The sequence below is a fragment of the Triplophysa dalaica genome, chromosome 22 (genome assembly GCF_015846415.1).
Source record: "Triplophysa dalaica isolate WHDGS20190420 chromosome 22, ASM1584641v1, whole genome shotgun sequence".
NCBI lineage: Eukaryota > Metazoa > Chordata > Actinopteri > Cypriniformes > Nemacheilidae > Triplophysa > Triplophysa dalaica.
The window spans coordinates 5,253,858-5,278,070 of NC_079563.1; the positions used below are offsets into that span (position 1 = coordinate 5,253,858).

At 45.7% G+C, this 24,213-nt stretch overlaps 1 non-coding gene and 1 pseudogene across 1 annotated transcript; both read right to left on the minus strand.

Annotated features, from left to right (window-relative positions):
- Nucleotides 1-940: 940 nt before the first annotated feature.
- LOC130412348 (U1 spliceosomal RNA) lies at nucleotides 941-1,104 on the minus strand. The gene has a single exon (XR_008905235.1). It is a non-coding gene; the product is annotated as a U1 spliceosomal RNA (small nuclear RNA).
- Nucleotides 1,105-1,890: 786 nt separating this feature from the next.
- On the minus strand, nucleotides 1,891-2,067 carry LOC130412535 (U2 spliceosomal RNA; annotated as a pseudogene).
- Between the last annotated feature and the right edge of the window lie 22,146 nt (nucleotides 2,068-24,213).

A 24,213-nucleotide genomic window follows, 5' to 3' on the forward strand; every position in this document is an offset into this window, starting at 1 on the left:
AGCACAAAGTACCTCCCGAAATGTATCGACTCTCAAAATAAAAATTTGAGAGACAAAAAACCTCCGAGAGGCGATCGCAACACAACCTTCTGACCAGACACGTGATCTTAGCCAAAAGGCCGATAAGCGATGCCCACTATGGGCGGCGAGCGGGAGAGCGCGGGGCGGCACCGACTATTGGGCTTGCGGTGCACATGCGGCTCAAAGGTCAGCATGTGAACGTGCGAACAGACAATCAAATGTATTGTTTAAACAATAGAATCAATTAACCAATTAACGAAAGAAGAAATAATTAAATGGGCTATTTATGAAGACCTGAACGAATGAAGGAACGGACGAGCACGCACACGTTGAACAAAAATAAAGGTCAGCGTGGCCTGGCAGAATCTATCTCTATATATATATATATATATATATATTGTGACGAGGTGCCGTTCTGGGATCAGCGTCACCTGGGAAACGGGCCGGCAGCTAATGCTGATTGAGATCACCTGACGCCGATTAGCTACCGGGCATAAAACCCGCGTGCTCCCAGCACTCTGGGTCCCGAACTATAAGACGCCTAACGCTGGATCCTTTCTAGATCCCCCATGAGAGAGAGTGCGAGAGGCCAGCGAGGGAAACACAGGACACCAGACTGCAAGAGCACCGATCGGACGACAGCACACCACGAGCACCCCGGACATCACAGTTTTGAACATTCTTTTATGTTTTGTAATAAATTCCCCACTGGGGTTGCTCTGACTTACCAGTTGTGTTTGTCGTATTCTCTTACCCCGTCACAATATATATAGATATATATGTATGTGTGTTTGGGAACGATCGAACAGCACGTAATCGATCACTCGATTTGGTGCTCGTCTCTAGCAGAACAGATCTGACGCCAATAAGGTTGCAAAAACGGACACAATACAAAATCTCTCTTCTTTTGATACATGATCAGGGGAGAGCGCGAACACAGTCCCCCACTACCAGAAATTATGCAGTCGAGATTCCCACATTTGGGGAATTCGCAAAAGTCAACCCAACCTGAGTGCAATGGCCGAGCCTCGTCCTGGGTGAACCGCCTTCGTGATCATGGTGTCTCCCCTGCCAGGTAAGTATGATTTGCCCCGTTCGGGCAAGACATCGCTTACTTGCCTCTGCCATGCGCATCAACGCTGACCCCGAGCGAGCGTTCGGCAACTGCAAGTTCCAGTTGATTGCTCTGTAGAACCCGTGGGAAAGCGCACAAAGGCGACGGTCCACAGGCAAACATACACATGAACAGACAAATATATTAAGAATTCAACGCAAACAGTCCACATATGTGCTGAAAGTGTTTCATTTGGATGCTGGACACCTTTTACATTTAAGCATTTGGCAGACGCCTTTATCCAAAGCGACTTACATTGCTTTATCCTATACATTTACATAGGTATTTGCAATCCCCAGGGATCGTACCCACAACATGTTAACGCAATGCTCTTACCACTGAGCTACAGGAAGCCCCGTTCCCTCTCTATCACACAACAGCATTTAAGCCAGGAGCAAGCGTCTCTAATAGGAACTACGTTCTTCAACACATAACTATCTACATACATTTAGGGCTTTAGTGAGTGCGTGCGTGAGACTGAGAGTGTGAGAGTGAGAGAGTGAGTGAGTGAGTGAGTGAGTGAGTGTGAGAGTGTGAGAGTGAGAGAGTGAGTGAGTGAGTGAGAGAGTGAGTGAGGGAGTAAGTGTGTGCGTGCGTGAGTGAGAGTGAGTGAGAGAGTGAGAGTGAGAGAGTGAGAGAGTGAGAGAGTGAGTGAGTATTTGCCAAAGAATTTTTCCGTATAAGACAGTCACGTGAGAAATAAAACTTCGCGTCTTCTCATCACTACCTTTCAACACAAGCTGCTATCCCCGAAAGGGGAATGCACCGTTCCTGGAGACACTGCAATACCAGGTCGATGCGTGGAGTGGTCGGAGCAAGCCCCGCTTCCAGCTCCGCGCTTCAAAAATCCATTTAATATATGGTCCCCAGATAGGGGACGTATCAGATATTAAACTGATAAGAACAGATTTTTTTCTTCCGAAAAAAGGTTTATTGTCATCATGTTTCATTTTTACATCTCAAATTCGCTACATTTCAAACAAAGATAAAAACATTCAAAAAGTGAAGATAGATAAAAACAACATAAAAACAAGGGATGACATAAAAGACATGTTTACACATGTTTAAAAATTCAAACATGTCTAAAAACCTTTTACGGTGTATAAAAGGTATAAAACGAGGAAATGACCATTCAAACCAGCAATCTTAAAAAATCACTGTCTCTCGTCATCCGTTGTCCAGAACCGGGATGAGTCCCTGACAAGATGGCCATCACCCCGCTCTGCAGAACAAGCCAATTTCCTTCCATTTCCGGCAGCCAGCGGAAATCCTCTCCCTCCGGCCCGCTGGCCCGCTGTTCCCGTAGCCAGACTGGTGAGGGTGCATCTACGGGAGACCAGGTGCGGGGGCAAGGCCGGGACCCTAAGCGTGACCCCAGCCCCCTCCTCCGAATGACAAAGCCTGGCACCCCTGCAGCCTATATGTCACCATCTGCTCGCAGACGTGGAGGGGCACCGTAACCTGTTTCCTTACCAGCAGGTTTATGGTGGTCCAAAGGACTTCCTTGATGATATTCAGGGTGAGCCAGAGCGAGATGAATTGCTGTGATGACAAAGCTCTCAAGCTCCGGCCCAACCCGTGGATGGCGAGATTGTAGTCCATCTGGACCCCACCCGCTGGCAGGCACGGGAAACTAGGGAGCCAGTTTAGGTCCACAGGCCCCGCGCAGTGCCGCACTCCCAGAGGAGGTGTCTCACTGTCTCCGGGGCATTAAACCCCGGGCGTGGACAGATGGGGTTCCTGGCAGTTCCTCTGGAGTGCATAACCACCCTGGCTGGGAGGATTTCATGAGCCGCCATCCACATCAGGTCCTTGAGCCGGTTCTGAAGAGCGGGGTGAGCTGCTCCTCCAAACTTGTGTGGCTTCACCTAGCGTGAGCCCTGGAATTGGACTCACTGGTTCCCGGTCCTGCACAAGAGAGACAAGAGACTTGTGGTTAGTTAAAACAGAGAGTTCCTGGTCCTCCAAGTTGAATCTCTTTAAAAACTTCTTAATAAAATTGTATTCTTTAGGCAGATTAAAAGACACAGGAGTTCTTGGATCAACCTGTAAAATCTTTAAAAAGCGCAAGTATGACCCCATCCATGGATGGGGTTGTGGCATATTTTATGTGTAGGGCGGTGAATTTGCTCCCCAAGAACAAGTGGGCATCCTGGAGCCCTTTCCATCCATTCTCCATCTTTTTCTTGACCACATCTCTTCGAATCCGCTCCCATTTGAACCCCCAAAAGATGTAAAAAAATGCCCACTCCAACGCTAAAAGAAAGGACCTGGGTGGGCTAAAAACAGAGCACAATAATAAAAGCAATGGTAAAATCACAGCTTTGTATATTAAAATCTTGCCTTTAGAGTCAGCGTCCTTAGTCCCCAGAACCCCAGTCGTTGTCTGACTTTCCCTAACATGTCTGTCCAATTGTTTTGTCCACCGTCCTACCTGTCAAACTTAATGCCTAAAACCTTCAAATCAGTGTCCCTAACAGTCACGTCGAGTCCTGCCATATCTACCCGACCCCATGGTCCGAAGAGCTGGGCCTCAGACTTGTTCCTGTTTAACTTGGAGCCTGAGGCCCGTCCATAGAAGTCAGTCAGTTGTAAAGCTCTTGGGGCCGATAAAAGGTCAGTAGTTAAAATCTTGACGTCATCCATATATAAAACACATTTCAATGTCAGTCCATTTGTCCCAGGTAAGTTTAGTCCTTTAACTATGGGTCCCTTCTCAAGAGCTGTGCCAGTGGCTCAATACAAGCCACATACAGGAGAGGAGATCGCGGACACCCCTGGCGGACTCCACTGCGGAGTTTTACCGCATTTGTTGTGTGCCCATTTACAAGAATTTTGCTGGTTATGTCTTTGTACAGCAAGCCAACCCATGCTAAAAACCTCCCTGGGAAACCCATTTTTTGCAGTACCTGAAACATGTACTGGTGCGAGACCCGATCAAAAGCTTTCTCAAAGTCTAAATTTAGGACTACAAGCCTAATGTTTCTGTCCCTTGCATAACAGATGGCATCCCTCACCAGCACTAGGCTGTCCGTGATCTTTCTCCCGGGCACAGCACAGGCTTGATCTGGGTGGATTATGTCTTCTAAAACCGTCGACATCCGTGTAGATAAAAGTTTACTAAAAAGTTTACAGTCAAAATTTAAAAGGGTGATTGGTCGCCATGTTTTGAAGTCAGTCTTGTTTTCTTTTTTATGTAGCAGTGAGACTATCCCTTCTCTAAAACTGTCAAGTTTGTCAAAGTTTCAAAAATATTTAACAGCTCTGGTGCTAAAACGTCCCAAAATTTTACATAAAATTCAAGGGGAAGTCCATCACTTCCTGGGGACTTCCCAGTTTTAAAACCTTTCATACATTTTGTCAGTTCTAAAATGGAAAAATCTTGGATTAAAAAAGCACATTCTTTATCAATCTCATTCTCTAAAAAGTTAAACATTTCCTTCATGACGCTACCTGTTACCACCTTTTCACTGTATAATTCTTTATAAAAACTTCCCACTTCCTTTAAAATTCCCGCTGTGTTGTTGGCCTCCCTCCCTCCCATGTTTAATTTAGTAATTACACTTCCCTTTGTTACAATCTTTTTAAAAAAATAGGGTGTGCATTTTTCGCCTTCTTCCAACTCTCTCTCTTCTTAAAATCACTCCTACGGTCCGTTCTTTCTCTAAAAGCAACATTTCTCTTTTAACTTCTTGGATTTCCTCATTGTATTCAAAATTATTGTTTGACAAATTAAAATATCTCTGTAGTCGTTTTTGCAGTCCCAACATGCGTCGTTTCTCTGTATTCTTTTTCTGTATCCCTTTCCTTCTAAAAAAGTGCCCGGTCCGGTCCTTCACCATCTCCCACCACTGTGCTCGTGAATTAAAAAAGTCTTGGAGGGTCTGCCATTGGCTGAATTGATCCCTGTATTCTCTAGCTATCTCCTCATCCTGCAACAGGGAGCAATTCAGCTTCCAGATCCCTCCCCCTACGGTCACTCCTGTGGTGAAGGAAAGGGTGCAGGAAAGCATAGAGTGATCAGAAAAAAAAATAGCTGTGAAGATGTAAACGTGTGAAAACTGTAGTCAATGCGAGAGGCCTTGGCTCCATCACCACTGAACCATGTGTAGCCCACCTCTCCTGGATGCAAAGCTTTAAAACAGTCCACTAATTTAAAATCCTTCACTATACTTTGCAATAAAACTGATGTTTTGTCCACCTTAAAATCCTCCCCTGCCCCTTTTCTGTCTGCTCTGTTTAAAATGCAATTAAAATCCCCTGCAACCACAAGAGGTACCCTCCCCAGCATGTTGGGCTGCAATTCCTCTAAAAGTTCATGCCTTTCATTCTTATCGTTAAAACCATATATGTTTAAAATATAAATATCTCTATCTAAAAAAGTCAGATTTAATAAAATTGCCCTCCCATCCCTCACCACGGTGCTGCCCTTCACCAAAATGTTTGGGTTGTTGATTAAAATAGCAACACCGTCACATTTATTAAAATTTGATCCGCTCCACAAGGATCGGCCCGGGATCCAGAGCTCTGCCCACTTCCTGTAATTTGTTACAAAAGGCAGAGCACACTCTTGCAATAAAAACGCATCTGACTTAAAATTCTTTAAATATGATAAAATGCTCTGTGCTCGAAAAGTAGACTTCACAAAGTTAAATTACAATCATAAAATTTCTTCTGATACCTGCTCTTCCTTAACCTCCACTATTCTGGAGTCAGGGTAGCAGGTTCTTATGGCCTCCAGAGCCGCAGAGGAAATCTCATGCGGCTCTTTAGGCGATGATGTTCTTAGCTGAACTTGCAAAAAGGACACTTCATTTGGGGCTTCCTGAGGCCACAAACGGTCCAGATCTTCCAAAAGGGGACTATCTGGCTGTTGTGTGGCTCTCGGCTTTTTCTCCTCCGTTTTGGACAGAGGAGATCCCGCAGGCCTTTTTTGCACTTGTGCATTGGGGAGTGACACATCATTTTCGCTCCCACTGGACTCCATACTGATCTCGGAAACCGTGACCAATGAGGATGTCGTTTCCTCTTCTTGTTCTTTTTCCGGTTCATCAACATTGTTTGGCTCCACCCCTTGGGCCGCCCCACTTGCTATCTCTTGGCCAATCCCTGAAGCTGGCTGAGAGTTTGAAATTCCCACAAAAACTTCAGGGACCGCCTCCTCCTCCCTAATTTTCTGATAGAGTTCGCAGACTTCTTATCGGATCTATTGGTTAACGTCGATAAAGTTCTGATTGTTGGAGATTTTAATATCCACGTAGATATTGCTAACGATCCATTAGCTGTGGCGTTTAAAGAACTACTAGACTCATGTGGTGTAACACAATACATCAATAGACCTACTCATCGACTTAATCATACCCTAGACTTGATTATATCTCACGGAGCCGATCTAACCAATATCGATATTATACCTCAAAGCGACGATGTTTCCGATCACCATCTTATAACATGTACACCGCGCACTGCAGAAATCAGTTGTATATCTCGTTATCGACAGGGTAGAACAATCACCTCAACTACTAATGATAGTTTCAAAAAGAACCTGCCAGATCTGACTCCTCTAATAACGTTTCCAACTAATATAGAATCGCTCGATGACATGACCAGCAACATGGGCACCATTTTCTCTAATGCATTAGAAGCGGTCGCACCTATGAAGTCAAAAAGGATTAATGAAAAGATCACAGCACCATGGTATAATAACACCACTCGCGCCCTAAAAAGAGAAACGCGTAAACTGGAGCGAAAATGGAAACAAAACCAATTAGAGGTCTTTAAAATTGCATGGAAAGAGAGTGCAAGCTGTTACAAAAAGGCACTAAAAGCGGCAAAAGCCGAGCACTTCCGTAACCTCATAGAAAATAACAAAAACAATCCAAGGTTTATATTTAGTACAAGTGCTAAACTAACAAACAAACAGACTCCACCTGACCTGGGTATTCCACCGCACCTTGGTAGCAATGAATTCATGATTTTTACTGAGAATTCATGAAGTTTTTTACTGAGAAAATCGAAATAATACGAGACAACATAGCTAAAACCAAACCTCCAAGTGTTTCGGAAGAATTAGTTTCAACCGTCATCTAAAAAGAAAAGCTAGAGTGTTTTTCTCCTATAAATCAGGAAGATTTAATTAAAATAATTGCAACATCCAAACCGACGACACGCTTATTAGACCCCATTCCGACTTCTTTATTAAAAGAGTTACTACCTGCTGTAATTGAGCCCATTTGTAACATAATCAACTCGTCAATTAATCTAGGACATGTCCCAGGGCCCTTTAAGATGGCTGTAATCAAGCCTCTCATCAAAAAACCAAACTTAGACCCCAATGAACTTGTAAGCTATAGGCCAAATTCAAATCTACCGTACTTGTCTAAAATACTAGAAAAAGTAGTGTCAACTCAACTGTGTACCTTCCTACAAAATAATGACATGAACGAAAAGTTTCAGTCTAGCTTTAGACCGCATCACAGCACTGAAACTGTGCTCGTTAGAATTACAAATGACCTCCTTATTGCTTCAGATAAAGGTAACATCTCACTCTTAGTCCTGCTTGATCTTAGTGCTGCTTTCGATACTGTAGACCATAAAATACTATTAGATTGTTTACACAATTATATCTGTATTCAGGGACAGGCACTGCAATGGTTCAGATCTTACTTAACAGACCGATATCAATACGTCCATTTAAATGGGAAATCACCAAATCTTACGCAAGTAAATTACGGATTACCTCAGGGATCGGTCTTAGGACCCTTGCTTTTCTCCATATACATGCTGCCCCTCGGCAACATTATTAGAAAACATGGAATTAGCTTCCACTGTTATGCAGATGATACTCAGCTATATATCTCATCAAGACCAGATGATTCCTTTAAGCTATCCAAACTGGCAGAGTTCACCGAGGACATAAAACATTGGATGACTAGTAATTTCCTTCTTTTAAACTCTAGCAAAACAGAAATATTACTTATAGCACCAAAATCAAGTAAACAGAATATCTCCGACTACAGCCTGCAAATTGAAAGCTGCACTGTTTCTCCAACAAATACAGTTAAAGACCTAGGCGTTATATTAGACAGCAACCTGTCATTTAAAAATCACATCTCCAATATCACAAAAACAGCCTTCTTCCACCTTAGAAATGTTGCCAAATTACGAAATAGTTTATGTGTTGCAGACGCAGAAAAGCTTATTCATGCATTTGTGACCTCACGGCTTGACTATTGTAATGCTCTACTTAGTGGTTGTCCTGTATCATCGATAAACAAACTACAGTTAGTTCAGAATGCAGCTGCCAGAGTTCTTACCAGGTCAAGAAAGTACGATCACATAACCCCAGTTTTATCATCGCTTCACTGGCTACCCATTAAGTATCGTATTGATTTTAAAATTCTTTTAATTACTTACAAAGCCCTGAACGGTTTAGCACCTACTTACTTAACCGAGCTTTTATCACGTTACAACCCATCACGCTCTCTACGATCTCAAAACTTAGGACTTTTGACAACACCTAGAATAACAAAATCCACCAAAGGGGGTCGAGCTTTTTCATACGTAGCACCTAAACTCTGGAATTGCCTTCCTGATACTATTCGAGGGTCAGACACACTCTCTGTGAGAATCTGGATTTCGTCCTGTTCTCTACAAATATTGCATCTGTGTTTAATACAAAGTTCATGTATCATATGTATTCATTCGTATTCATTCCTATTAATATTAGCTTCTATTCATATTAGATGTGCCTTTCATTCTTGTTGTTTAACCTCGTTGAAAGTTCTATCATGTCTTATGTTGATATAAGTATCTGTTGTTCTCCATATCAAGGTTCCTAATGATGCCTATGGACGATTGTTTTGTTATTGTAATATTAAATATGTAATCATATCTGATTGTTCAGGAGGAAAGACTAAACAGAAAGTCTGGTGATTTTCCACTGTTTTGGTGGTTTTATATGACACCTCCCTTTCAAACATATAAATATTAGTCCGAAAACAATAAACATTGGACTCTGATTGAACAAGCACTTGTGTCTGTGTCAAACTTTGTCTCCAGGCCTGAAACTCTGTGTGTTCCGTCGACTAGACTCTTCAACCGTAGAATATTGTTAGACAAGGGGACATAAGAAGTTAACATTCTTTCAGCTGGGGGCTCGTCTGAGGGGAGACTCTTCTCTCATTGAACGAAAGAAAACAAAAGACCTCTGGGGCGCACTGACGATCGGTCACAGACCTACAATAAAAGGGTTAAGTGTTTTTCTATACAGTTCTTTATGACTTACAGAAATCTAACGCTTACCCTGTGGGATTCTTGTGTGTTTAAATTCATGTTAGTGGGAGTTGATTCTCCCATTGTTGACCAGTGAGGCTGGCGACAGTAATTAGTAAAATAATTATTAACGAATATGAATAGGTTTCAATTCATGTTAGTGGGATTCGACTTCCCATTGTTGTGACAGCGAGGCTGGCGACAGTAATTAATAAAATAATTATTAACGCACGAATATGAATGGTATATGCAGTCTTGATCACACTGTAATTTGGGATCGAAGTGTTAGCTTTGAGGTAAAGGCTTTGTTACTCACAAAAAAAAAAAAAAAAAAAAAATCTGTTTAATGGTTATTCTAAAAGATAACATTCTTACAGTTAAAATTGAAAATATTATTGATATCACTGTTACTGCATGTATTGAAATATTGGTGTCAGAAAAGGACGGTGAATGTAATATCCACCTCTGAACACAATATAATACATGCAGCACTGTTGAAACTGTTGGTCGATTGAACACGAGGGTTTTTCATTGTTTTGTCTGTACTGTACTGTCTTATCACCGCCGGGTTTGAAAGTGTAAGATGGAAAATTCTGTTTCGAGGCCACTGCCGGGTGAAACGCCAGTCGCCTGTATGTACAGAAATAATCAGGGATTTTATACAGATCCAGTATGTTAGCAATCTTGCAGGACGGTTGGAGGGAATAAAACCGAAAATGTTATATTCCCTATCCGAGGGAAGGGTCCTTTTCTGATGAGTGTATGTTATTGGCAAAGGGCATGAGACCCAATATGGGATTATCAATACATGTTTAAAGCTTATGCAGTATGGAAAGACATGAAATTGTTGCGTATGCGAATCAAAACTGCCCCTTGCCAAACACAGACTTCTCCCTCTGCACCAGCACTGTCGATAAAACCAATAGAGATGAAACCGGAAAAATTAATTGATAAACCTAATGTAACTACAAACCCTCAAAATTCAATGGTTTGGGTAAGAGCTGGAAACACGCTAAATGATAGACCGTTGAGAAGAGTTTGCCCTCCCCACAATATCAATTGAAAATGATAAAATCACAAACAGCGATACGGGGCAAACCCACATTCGTTGTTTGGGAAACTTTTACAGATGTTGAAATATTTTTTTAGAAAGATAAGAGTGTTTCTTGATAAATTTTTAGAGAGTCAACAGGTCTTATCTTTTGAAACAGGCAGCAAGAGACTCAGCTGCTCAATTTTTTGTACTTTTTAAGAAAGCATTTGTTGAAGATTCTAAATTGCCTATGAATAATGATATAAAGCCTCTATTTGTCAATACTCTGTTAAATAACATGAATCATAAACAAGCGCAATTGATGAGAATAACTTGCATGATATGACTTTAGAGAATGCCATGTTTACAGGCTATCTAGGAAAAAGGAACATTGAACTAACAGCTGTAAACCCTAGCCAAAGGAAGAAGTCTGAGGTCATTTGCTTTCATTGCGAAGGAGGGGCCATTACAAACGTGAGTGCAGAGAGTTGCACAAGTTTTGCACACACACACCACAGAGCAGACATGAGAACACCGGTGCTTCATATCCTACTGAGTGGCATTCAAATCAAGCATAGGGATACTCACAGAGAGATGTCGGTTCTAATTTATGTGAGATAACCCTAACATTTTCGAGTAATGTGGAGGCCAATGGTCTTAAACCATTTTTCCACAAATCCACAATTATTCCAGGTGCTCCACTTAATCTTTTAGGTCGTGATATGATGCATAAATTAGGCATGGACTTTAAGTTTACTGATAACAAGGTTGTTTTTCCTTTCTGTCTAGTTTACAGGCATCCGTCGATCCTCTGCCTACAAGTGGACTGATAAGCGGCTCAAGGGTAACTCCCTCCGGTAGCAGCCTGTCTACAGGGGCGGACACCATGATTAACCCTTTGTTATGGTCTCAGTTCAGGGATGAAACTGGTTTCATTGACATGGAACCTTATCGGGCTAAACTTAAAACAAACAAACCTGTCTACATGAAACAATACCCTTTGTCTAAAGATAAGGAACAAGGCATTCAACATTTGATTGAAAACTTTGTCAAGCAGGGTGTCCTCGAACAAACACACTCACCATATAACACACCAATTAATCCTGTTGTGAAAGCTGATGGGAAAACTTGGAGATTAACTCAAGATTTAAGAGCAGTTAATCAGTTAATTATACCACTCGCACCAATTGTATCTGATGTTTTGACTGTCATGAATTCAGTGCCACATTCGCACAAGTATTTCACAGTAATTGATTTGTGTGCAGCCTTTTTCTCTGTACCTGTACACCCAGATGCTCAGCCTTTGTTAGCATTTACATTTAAGGTGCAGCAATATTCGTGGAAACGCCTTGCACAGGGCTATGTAGACTCACCCGCTGTCTTTTCTGCAGCAGTGCACAGAACTTTGGCCAAAATGACTGATTTGCCTTCAACAGTGTGTGTGCTTCAGTTTGCAGATGACATACTCGTGTCGGGGGAGACGGAGGAGGACTGTGAAAAAGCATCTATAATTGTTTGCAATGTACTTGCCGAAACAGGTTTTAAAGCATCGAAAGAGAAACTGCAATGGGTTCAATCCAAGGTAACCTATTTGGGACATGTGGTGATGCAGGGTCTATAGCAATATCCACAGATAGGGTCCAGCTGATCAGAAAGGTTAAGTCCTCACGAACAATACAGGAGCTACAAAGCATTCAGGGACTAATTAACTATTGTAGACCGTGGATACCTGACTGTGCGATTCACGATAGGCACCTGAGGGGTCTGGTAGATCACAAAGCTCCGCCAAACACAGCATTGGAGTGGACTGCGGAAGCAGATGAACATTTCAATGCCTTGAAAGCAGCCATCACAACCGCACCAGCATTGGGCCTGCCGGACTACACCAAGCCTTTTCACTTGCATGTTAGGGAGACAGCGGGGGGGGGGCCGCCTTAGGGGTCCTATTGCAACTTCATGGCTCAACATATAGGCCAGTTGCATATCTGTCTAAAAAGTTAGATAACATAGTCACAGGTATGCCAGCATGTCTTTGTGCTGTGGCTGCAGCTGCTCTTATTGTACAGATGGCTGAGAAAACTGTGCTGTCACACCCTTTAATATTATATGCATCCCATCAGGTAGGTGTAATTTTACACAACATGCAAACACAACACATGACAGCGCAACGACGCTCAGGTTACGAGGCTTCTCTGCTGGCAACAAAAAATCTTAGCATTCAAACTACAGCAAACATTAATCCTGCTTTGCTGGGTATTTTGGGTATGGTAGACATTGCAGATTTTAATGTTGAACATGATTGCATCTTTGAACTGACCACCTCTTACTCTTCTAGGTTCGATCTGTTGGAATCGCCCCTAGAGGGGGGAGAACACATTTATGTTGATGGTTCTTGTTCAAAGCCATCTGACGGGGTCTACCTCTGTGGCTATGCTGTGGTTTCCGAGTCAGGAGAGGTAAAAGAAGCTTTTGCTCTAGATTTCAATTCAGCTGCAGAGTTGATAGCATTAATACGGGCCTGTGAGCTGATGACAGGAAAGAGAGTAACAATTCACACCGATTCTCGGTATGCCTGGAGTGTTCTTCACCATTATGCCAGAATGTGGGAAGCGAGAAGTTTTAAAACTGCTGATGGAAAGCCAATTGCACATGCAAATCTGATAGGACAGGTAACTGAAGCAGTTCAGCTTCCGCTCGAAGTGGCCATAGTAAAGGTCAAGGGTCACGCTTCGAGGGAGGATGAACAGACTATAGGCAACAGAAGGGCTGATGAAGCCGCAAAGGCAGCAGCCCAAGCTCAGATTAAATCACCATTTCATCCCAAAAATGAATCAAAGGTAGCAATGATGGTGCACATAACGAATGTATCTGGCATTGATATCAAATTGCTGCAAAGTCAAACAACACAGGGAGACTTAGAGCATTGGAGAAAAAATGTTTGCACTCCTGATAAGGAAGGGATTATAAGAGATGAACAGGGTAGAATAGCACTACCGAAATTAGGGTTAATTATCCTAATAAGACATTACCATGGGTTATCTCACACCAGTTGTGCAAAAGTAGTTCGAGCAATTAATCAATTGTACTGTATAGCCGATGTTCATAGAACAGCAAAGCTTGTTTTGGATGCATGCTTAACATGTGCTCAGGTAAATCCGCACAACTCAGCTAAGCACGATGCATTGACACATCAAAAACATTGTCTATTGATTGGCATTTTAATATTCCATATCATCCGCAAAGTGCAGCAGTCGTGGAGAGATGTAATCGAACACTGAAAACATGACTAACAAAAGCTGTACTCGATACAGGAAGAAAGTGGGTTGATTTATTGCCCGCAGTCTTGGCAGAAATAAGAATGACCCCATCTTCCACGACAAAATTGTAACCGTTCTAAATACTAATGGGTAGACCTTTCCCGACCCCGTGGGTCAAAGGCCGGTCTGGTATTTCTTCTTAAGGTGATCTGAAGGTGATCCAGGAGGACTATGTGACTTCCCTAGTCGAAAAGTTAAATTCTATATGTGCTGATGTTTCTTTGTGCCTTGCTCTTCCCTCAGAGCAGCCTACTCATAACTTTGTTCCAGGACAAAAGGTCTTTGTGAGGAATCTGAAGCCAACAAAGGTTGGAGAACCAAAGTACCACGGACCAGCAACTGTGATTGTCGTAACACGGACAGGAGTTCTGACGGACTACCAGCCACAGTGGATACACGCTTCCAGACTGAAGTTGTGTTCTTCAGGAGAGCAGGCAAGCTCCAATTTAACATAGAATCTCAACAGGGGATTCATCTTACTACACCTCAGGGTGGAGAAAGCACTGATTAAGCTGAGGAAAGAACTACCTTTCGTGAGGTGGGGGCCACCCAAAGCAAGAAGATAGGAGGCCCATTGAGCCAACAGTGCTGACTCTGTAGCTTCCCCTGAGGTGCATTGAGGGCCAAATTCTATTCTTAAAAGGAAAAAGGGAAAAATTGTTATCCTAAGCAAATTTCCCATGGAATTCTTAGATATCAATTCCTATACTGCGTGCACACTTACAGAAGCCCTTATTGTGTTTGGCCCAGATATTCATGACTCTGGGTTTTGTGTGTCCGTTTTTGTACTTGTGTGGCATTGTTTTGTGTTTGTGTCGACACGTGGGGAGTTGTCTGACAGCTTGCCGCGTGTTCGGCGTCCGCGTCACTAGCCCTGCCCTCGTGTCTCCCTCACTGGGTTTCCCTCACTCATCTCTGATCACCCTGACACCTGTAGCGAGTTTCGCCAGTGCTTCACGCCCGCGGGTTGCGCTGCGCAGCTGCTGCTCATTTCTATCATGATAGGTTTCCCTATTTATTCCCTCGTGTCTCGCTGTTCTTTGTCAGTCCGTTGAATGTGTTTGCTCACAGTCCTAGAAGCTGACTCCTCGTCTTGTCTAGTCCTGTTGTCTTCCCTAGCATATCGCCTGCTCTAAACTCTAGTTGTTCCTTCCTATGCCTAGTTGGTTCAATTATCTAGATTCTTGTCCTGTTAATTTTTGGGTTGAACCTATCTACCTATAGTTCCCGCCGGCGCTCCAGTTTTCCCCGTGACGCCTTCTCCAAGGAGTTCCGCCATCTGTCCACAGGATCCACGCAAGCCACTCCAGCTAAAAGACTTCTCTGTGCTACCTTGCCTATCGTGGGACCTGCTTAGAGCGCTTCGTCACAGCCGCCGTCTAGATCCCTGGTCCTCTGGGTGTGACACTCTCCTTGGCTGCTGACGCAGTTGCTTGGTGGTCTCTCCTATCCAGTCGAGTCCAGCCAGCTAAAGACTCTGTGTGTTACCCTGCCTATTGTGAGACCCGCCTTGAGCGCCTCATCACAGCCGTCGTCTAGATCCCGGGTCTCTGGGTGTGACTCTCTCCTAGGCTGTTGACGCGGTCGCTTGGCGGTCTCTTCTATTAGGCTCTGGGTTATACTCTGTTTCAATAAACGCTTGTATTCTCACCGCATTTGGGTCTCACCTCGTTCTTGATCATGACAGAACGGACTGACCATACTCGAGCCCCAGCGGAGGAGGATTCCGTCCGGATGGCCATCCGGCAGCAGGGGGCCTTATTAGGACAACAAGCTACACGCCTAACTGCTACTACCCAGGGGATGGAATTCTTATCTGGTCAGGTGACGGAGTTACGCACCGCCCTGCACGAGATCCAGGGGACCATCGCCAGCGGCCAGGTGTCAACCACCCTTTCTCTCCCCAGAGCCTCGGAATCAGAGCCACATACCCATCTACCCCCCCCTTATGATGGGACACCGAACGCCTGCCGTCCTTTCCTGGCCCAGTGCGGACTCGTATTCACCATGCAGAACCGCCGCTATGCCCAGGAGGACACCAAGATAGCGTTCGTGTTAAATCTCCTCACCGGACAGGCACGCGACTGGGGAATTGCCGTCTGGGAGGCTGGCGCCCCTTGCTGCTCATCCTTTGAGGCCTTTAAGACTGAGATGACCCGTCTCTTCGACCGATCTGCCCAAGGGGATGAGGCGGCTTCCCAACTCTCTCGTCTTACCCAAGGAAGATCGTCGATCACCAACTATTCGATCCGATTCCAGACCTTGGCGGCAGCCTGTGGCTGGAATGCCCCTGCCCTGCGGGCTCGATTCATGGAGGGACTCCATTCCTCGATCGCAGATGAGATCGCCACTCTTGACCTTCCTGAGGATTTGGAGGATCTTACCAACCTGTGCCTTCGAGTGGAGAATCGACTCAAGCGTCGTCGTCTCAGACAACACTCGCCACCCTCTTGGCGACTCCGTGACACCCCATTGCCTCAGACTGCACCGACTTCCTCCCCGGAACCCGAACCCATGCAGCTTGGGCGAACCCGCCTCACACCTGAGCAGAGGGAGCACCGAATCATGCGTGGGTTATGCCTATACTGCGGAGGCCCAGGACATCAAGCCATCCAGTGCCCGGTAAAAGCTAGCGCCCACCCGTAGTTCGGGGAATCCGTGTGGGCGCCATCCCTACTTCCTCCCCGACCTCTCGCACCGTCTTGGACTTTCGCCTCTCTTTTGGGGGTCAGGACCACAACGGACAGGCCCTTCTGGATTCAGGAGCCGAGGGCAACTTCCTGGATGCCTCCACAGCTCGCCGATGGGGGATCCCTCTTCTGTCGTTGCCCCAACCCATCCCGGTCTGGACGCTGGCGGGTCCATCCTTTGCCACTATCACTCACGTCACTCCCCACGTAAGACTCTTCCTTTCTGGTAACCACTGTGAGATGATTGAGCTGTACATTCTTGAGTCCCCCAAGACACCAATCATCTTGGGGCACCCATGGCTGTCACAGCACAATCCTCACGTGGATTGGGCTAACAGTTCTATCCTGGCCTGGAGCCCATTTTGCCATGCATCATGTCTTGGTCCTGCCCTGTCTCCTGTCTCTGTCTCCCCTGTCTTGCAGGTTCAGGCGTCCGACATTTCCAGTGTCCCGGAGGGATACCACGATCTGCGCTCGGTCTTCAGCAAGGCGCACGCCTCCTCTCTGCCTCCGCATCGCCCCTACGACTGCGCCATTGAGCTCCTACCAGGCACTTCTCCGCCTAAGGGTCGACTCTATTCCCTTTCCGCTCCCGAGAGAGAGGCCATGGATAAGTATGTTCGTGAATCACTTCAGTCTGGGCTCATCCGTCACTCCTCCTCGCCGGCCGGGGCAGGCTTCTTCTTTGTCAAGAAGAAGGATGGCTCCCTGCGTCCCTGTATCGACTATCGAGGGTTGAATGAGATTACGGTTAGAAACAAATACCCCTTACCACTCATGTCAACTGCCTTTGAATTGTTGCAGGGAGCCAAGGTCTTTACTAAACTAGACCTCCGCAATGCTTACCACCTCGTCCGCATTCGTGAGGGGGACGAGTGGAAGACGGCCTTCAATACACCATCGGGACATTACGAGTATTTGGTTCTTCCTTTTGGCCTGACCAATGCTCCGGCCGTTTTCCAGGGCCTAGTCAACGATGTGTTGGGTGACATGATCAATCGTTTTGTTTTTGTGTACTTGGATGACATTTTGATCTTCTCCCCCTCTCTCCAGGTACACACCCAGCACGTTCGTCAGGTCCTCCAGCGTCTTCTCGAAAACCAACTTTTCGTCAAGGCGGAGAAGTGCGAATTCCACGCCGATTCGGTTTCGTTCCTTGGTTACATAATCTCTCCTAGAGGCATTGAGCCTGATCCAGCCAAGATCAGGGCCGTCGCTGAATGGCCTGTTCCTGAATCTCGCAAGGCCCTGCAGCGGTTCCTGGGGTTCGCCAACTTCTACCGGCGATTCATCCGGGGTTTCAGCCAGGTGGCTGTACCGCTCACCGCACTTACCTCCCCGAAAGTTCCGTTCAAGTGGAATCCTCAAGCACAGGTAGCCTTTGACAATCTCAAGTCCCGGTTTGTCTCTGCACCTGTGCTCTGTCTTCCAGATCCGGAACGCCAATTCATTGTTGAGGTAGACGCGTCTGATGCCGGGGTAGGTGCGGTTCTGTCCCAGCGAACGGTTAACGACGGGAAGGTGCATCCATGCGCCTACTTCTCCCGCCGCCTCAGCCCTGCAGAACGAAACTACGACATCGGTAACAGGGAGCTGTTGGCGGTTTGACTAGCTCTGGTGGAGTGGCGTCACTGGTTGGAGGGGTCAGCGCAGCCCTTCTTGGTCTGGACGGACCACAAGAACCTAGAGTACATCCGTTCAGCCAAAAGGTTAAACTCACGACAGGCTCGGTGGGCTCTATTCTTTGGTCGGTTCACCTTCACCCTCTCGTACCGGCCCGGCTCAAAGAATGTCAAGCCTGATGCCCTCTCTCGCCTGTTTGAGATACCCGGGAGGGAGCCTGCTACGGAGACCATCCTCCCTAAGGGGAGGGTAGTCGGAGCTCTCTCCTGGGGAATCGAGCGACGAGTAGAGGAGGCCGGACGAGGGGTGCAAGTTCCACGGGGATGCCCGACTGGTCGTCTGTTCGTCCCGGCTGCGCTGCGCCCTGAAGTTCTTCAGTGGAGTCATTCCTCCAGGTTCGTCAACCATCCAGGCAATCGGGGTACCCTGGCTACGGTGCGTCAGAGGTATTGGTGGCCGTCACTGGCCAAAGACGTCGGGCAATTCGTGTTGGCGTGCTCAGTCTGTGCTCAGAACAAGCCTTCTCATCGTCCTCCTGCTGGTCTGCTTCGCCCTCTGCCCATTCCCTCCCGCCCCGGGTCCCACATCGCCTTGGACTTTGTGACCGGCCTTCCTCCCTCTGGTTGTAACACCGTCGTGTTGACAGTGGTGGATCGCTTCTCCAAAGCAGTCCATTTCGTTCCTCTGCCCAAGCTTCCCTCCGCCCGGGAGACCGCTCAACTGATGGTGGATCACGTCTTCCGTCTCCATGGGTTACCAGTGGACGTGGTATCCGACAGGGGTCCTCAGTTTACTTCCCGGTTCTGGAAAGAATTCTGCAAGCAAATTGGTGCCACTGCTAGCCTCTCTTCCGGATTTCATCCACAGACCAATGGACAATGTGAGCGCGCCAACCAGGATCTCGGTCGGAGACTCCGCTGCCTGACCTCGCACTGCCCTGGTTCCTGGAGTCAACAGTTGTCCTGGATTGAGTATGCCCACAACTCGCAGCCCGTGTCCTCTTCAGGTATGTCGCCCTTTGAGTGCTCTCTGGGTTACCAACCCCCTCTGTTTTCTTGCCAGGAACTCGACTCCTCGGTCCCTTCGGCCCTGGCTTTCGTCCAACGTTGCCAACGCACATGGAGGAAAGCTAGGAGGATTCTGGCCCAATCCGCTAGTCGTAACAAGACCGCAGCTGATCGGCACCGGACGTCCCATCCTACCTATGTGTGTGGTCAGCGAGTGTGGCTCTCCTCCATGGACTTGCCTCTCCGGGTGCCTTCTCGCAAGCTGGCTCCCAAGTTCATCGGCCCATTCCGTATCACCAAGGTGGTCAATCCGGTGGCCGTCCGGCTCAAACTCCCTCCTAATTTTAGTCGAGTTCACCCTGTTTTTCATGTCTCCAGGGTTAAACCTGTCTTCACATCCCGCCTGAACCCCTCTGGATCCCGCTCACCACCCCCTCCCCCTCGCCTGGTGGACGGGTCCCTGACCTACACGGTCAGGAAGCTGCTCGACGTGCGCCGTCGCGGCAGGGGCTACCAATACTTAGTGGACTGGAAAGGCTATGGCGCAGAGGAGAGGTGTTGGGTGCCGTCTCGCGACATCCTGGACCGTGCGCTGATCGTGGACTTCCACCGGCGACGAGGTGAGCCCCCTCCCTAGGCGCCCGGTGGCGCCACTGGGGGGGGGGTAGTGTCATGACTCTGGGTTTTGTGTGTCCGTTTTTGTACTTGTGTGGCATTGTTTTGTGTTTGTGTCGACACGTGGGGAGTTGTCTGACAGCTTGCCGCGTGTTCGGCATCCGCGTCACTAGCCCCGCCCTCGTGTCTCCCTCACTGGGTTTCCCTCACTCATCTCTGATCACCCTGACACCTGTAGCGAGTTTCGCCAGTGCTTCACGCCCGCGGGTTGCGCTGCGCAGCTGCTGCTCATTTCTATCATGATAGGTTTCCCTATTTATTCCCTCGTGTCTCGCTGTTCTTTGTCAGTCCGTTGAATGTGTTTGCTCACAGTCCTAGAAGCTGACTCCTCGTCTTGTCTAGTCCTGTTGTCTTCCCTAGCATATCGCCTGCTCTAAACTCTAGTTGTTCCTTCCTATGCCTAGTTGGTTCAATTATCTAGATTCTTGTCCTGTTAATTTTTGGGTTGAACCTATCTACCTATAGTTCCCGCCGGCGCTCCAGTTTTCCCCGTGACGCCTTCTCCAAGGAGTTCCGCCATCTGTCCACAGGATCCACGCAAGCCACTCCAGCTAAAAGACTTCTCTGTGCTACCTTGCCTATCGTGGGACCTGCTTAGAGCGCTTCGTCACAGCCGCCGTCTAGATCCCTGGTCCTCTGGGTGTGACACTCTCCTTGGCTGCTGACGCAGTTGCTTGGTGGTCTCTCCTATCCAGTCGAGTCCAGCCAGCTAAAGACTCTGTGTGTTACCCTGCCTATTGTGAGACCCGCCTTGAGCGCCTCATCACAGCCGTCGTCTAGATCCCGGGTCTCTGGGTGTGACTCTCTCCTAGGCTGTTGACGCGGTCGCTTGGCGGTCTCTTCTATTAGGCTCTGGGTTATACTCTGTTTCAATAAACGCTTGTATTCTCACCGCATTTGGGTCTCACCTCGTTCTTGATCATGACAGATAGAACCTAACAGGCCAGGGCACCCGTTCAGGCAGCCAGGTAGACTGCGTGGAACAACGATTATTCTAATCCTAATAAGTATAATAATCACTGGTATAATCCTAAATTAAGAAGTAACAGTAGTAGCATAATGGAAAAGACAAATCTGGCCACATCTTTGAATAGACATAAAAGGGAAGTAAAACTGCCAAATTATTATGCAGGCCATAAGATTAGTGATCCATGGACTACTCCTTGGGAAAACGTGGGATGGTCCCTAGCAGGTTTGTTTACAGGAAGCGGTACTACTGTTGCTCTGAATAAAATTAATGGTCTGGCATGGCATTCTTTCTTTGGAAAATGACGCAGCACAAGCTTTAAACTTAATCTCTAACGAATTAAAGAAAATGAGAGTTGCCGTCGTGCAACATAGACTTGCTTTGGATATATTAACAGCAGAGAAAGGAGGAGTGTGAAAAATGCTAGGAGTATCTTGTTGTTTTTCAATTCCAGATTATGCAGACAATGTCACCGACGTTGTGAAGCACATGAGAGAATCGGTTCGTGAACCCACTCCGGTAGATGCAACATGGTTTCAATGGTTGGACAGCCTATCCGGGGGATGGGGATATTGGATAACTGGTACAGTAATTCCAGTTGTGATGACCATCTTAGCCTTGTTATTATTTTTGCCATGCATGTTGCAGTTTGGGGTGGGATGTGTTAAAAGATCTGTTACTTCCTTTACAACCAAAGGAACCGATCGAATGATGTTAGCAAAAAGAACGACTGACGTCAACCAGGCTATGCTGGTTAGACGCACATCTAAAGGTTATCGTCCGAAAGATCAGAATCAAACTTGGCGATCCATATTTGATCATAACAGCGATACGGACGAGGATGATAATGATTGTGTTCAAACACATGAGTTAGAACCAGAACCAATACCGGTGATGGAAGAACCAAGAAATGTTGATGGACGTGACAATGTAATGGAAGGAGATAATGGGCTTGACGATTCGGTAATTGAGATTGGCACGGTAGATGATGAAGAGTAGATATAATTATGTTTATGTTTTCGTTTTTATTGAGGGTGATTGGTGTTGTTATGTTTTTATTACAAATCAGTCCGATTGATCTTTTACCTCAAAGAGCAGCATGCAAACCAGAAAACCACATAAAAATACGCAAATGCAACTATCCTTTTATTAAAGATTTTGTATTAACCTTTTGATTAACCTTTTGTACCACTCTATATATATATTTGTTCTTTAAAGGGACACAGGACTGCTTGTAAGACCGTTGGTCTGAAAGTGGCCATTGTGAGAATCTGGATTTCGTCCTGTCCTCTACAAATATTGCATCTGTGTTTAATACAAAGTTCATGTATCATATGTATTCATTCGTATTCATTCCTATTAATATTAGCTTCTATTCATATTAGATGTGCCATTCATTCTTGTTGTTTAACCTCGTTGAAAGTTCTATCATGTCATGCTGTCTTATGTTGATATAAGTATCTGTTGTTCTCCATATCAAGGTTCCTAATGATGCCTATGGACGATTGTTCTGTTATTGTAATATTGAATATGTAATCATATCTGATTGTTCAGGAGGAAAGACTAAACAGAAAGTCTGGTGATTTTCCACTGTTTTGGTGGTTTTATATGACACCTCCCTTTCAAACATATAAATATTAGTCCGAAAACAATAAACATTGGACTCTGATTGAACAAGCACTTGTGTCTGTGTCAAACTTTGTCTCCAGGCCTGAAACTCTGTGTGTTCCGTCGACTAGACTCTTCAACCGTAGAATATTGTTAGACAAGGGGACATAAGAAGTTTACATTCTTTCACTCTCCCAATTTAAATCTAGATTAAAGATACATCTTTTCAGCCAAGCTTTCACTTAATGCATAGTTAATGAACAGCAGCTACGCTAATTATTCTCTTTATTCTCTTTCCGCCTCTGCCTCGGGATGCCCATCCCGAGGTAAGAAGAAGTTCCACCATGTCCAGACGACTGACAGATGCCCATCCCCAATTTGAGATAACGCCAGCTACAGCTGCAGACTGACTGACCATCCCAGCTCCATCTAAGGCAATTCCACCACCAGCCAAGAGAAATATGACCATCAGACCATCCCAGCTCAGACCACTACGTCCCCAACCAAGAGCAAAGACAGACTATTTGTCTTATTAATACTGAAGTTACAATATCTGGTATTAAATGCTAAACTTAAATCACATGTCAGCAGTTTGAGTGCAGCTATGACACGTCAGAGGGGATCTGGTCCTCCCGGTTGAGCCTGGTTTCTCCCAAGGTTTTTTTCTCCATTAATCAATCATTGGAGTTTGGGTTCCTCGCCACAGCAGGGCAGTGTTGGCCTGCTCACCGGGAGACTGCATTCATTCATTCATTCATTTATTTATTTATTTAGAAATTAGATATTATTTATTAGAATGATCTTACTCGTTGTATAAACATCATGCACTGTGCTGTGTTCTAACTTATCTGTTTTTCCTGTTTGCCCATGTAAAGCTGGTTTGAAACAATGCACATTGTGAAAAGCGCTATATAAATAAACTTGAATTGACTTGAATTGTTCTTTTGTTTGATGCACGTGTGGGGCGGCCATTTTGTTGCCCCATTTAGTTTGTTGGCAAAACTTTTCGGGCAATCTCTGTAGAGATGGTTATAGTCACCACACAGATTGCATCGCCTGCCATTGGTACACTCATCAAAACCGTGACCAATTTCTCTACACTTCCCACAAACAATCACTTCGCATGCTTCGGCTAGATGCCCAATTTTGCCACATTTCCGACACAATTTGGGCATCCCTTGGTAATGATCGAGCCCCGGATTTCTCCCAACACAATCATGAATGGCAGATGCTTCAGGCCCTGGTAGCCCGCGGTGTCTTCCCATTGTTTAATGGGAATTCACCAAGAGCAGTTCCAGATTCCATCTTCATCTACCACCTTAACTTATCTACCACTTACACAAATGTCATCTCCAGTTACAGTTTCATTAAACATTCTAACAACCACAGTTCTAAGCGAGTTATCAGAAAGCTTTTCCACATTAAACATGGAGAAATGGGTCTTAGCAGAATCATACCGTTGCCAAAATGCAGTTAGCAGGGAAGCGTTCTTAAAACTTAAATCAAAACCTTTGTTAAAAGGCAGGGTCATTAAACAGTTTATGTCTGCCACATTGAAATTTAAAGTTTTTTGGACTAGCTTCCTGGAGAAGTCCAAACGGGCCCCAGGAGCTTTCCATCAACTTCTTTAAGTAAAAACCGCACACTGTGGTGCCTCCGCACGCCGGCACGGGCAGCCGACATGGTGGAGGCATCTACAGCAGGTAATAAACGAATAAAACACCAGTAATAAATAAGCAATAAATAAACAATAAAACACTCACCTTAAAAACGTCCTTTTAAAAGCCGCTTAAGCTGAGACGCTCTCGCAGTATTCCTCCTGTTGGTTTAAGCTCGTATTATCAAATAAATACAAACCGTCGTACCCACAAGAGGCGATCGCAA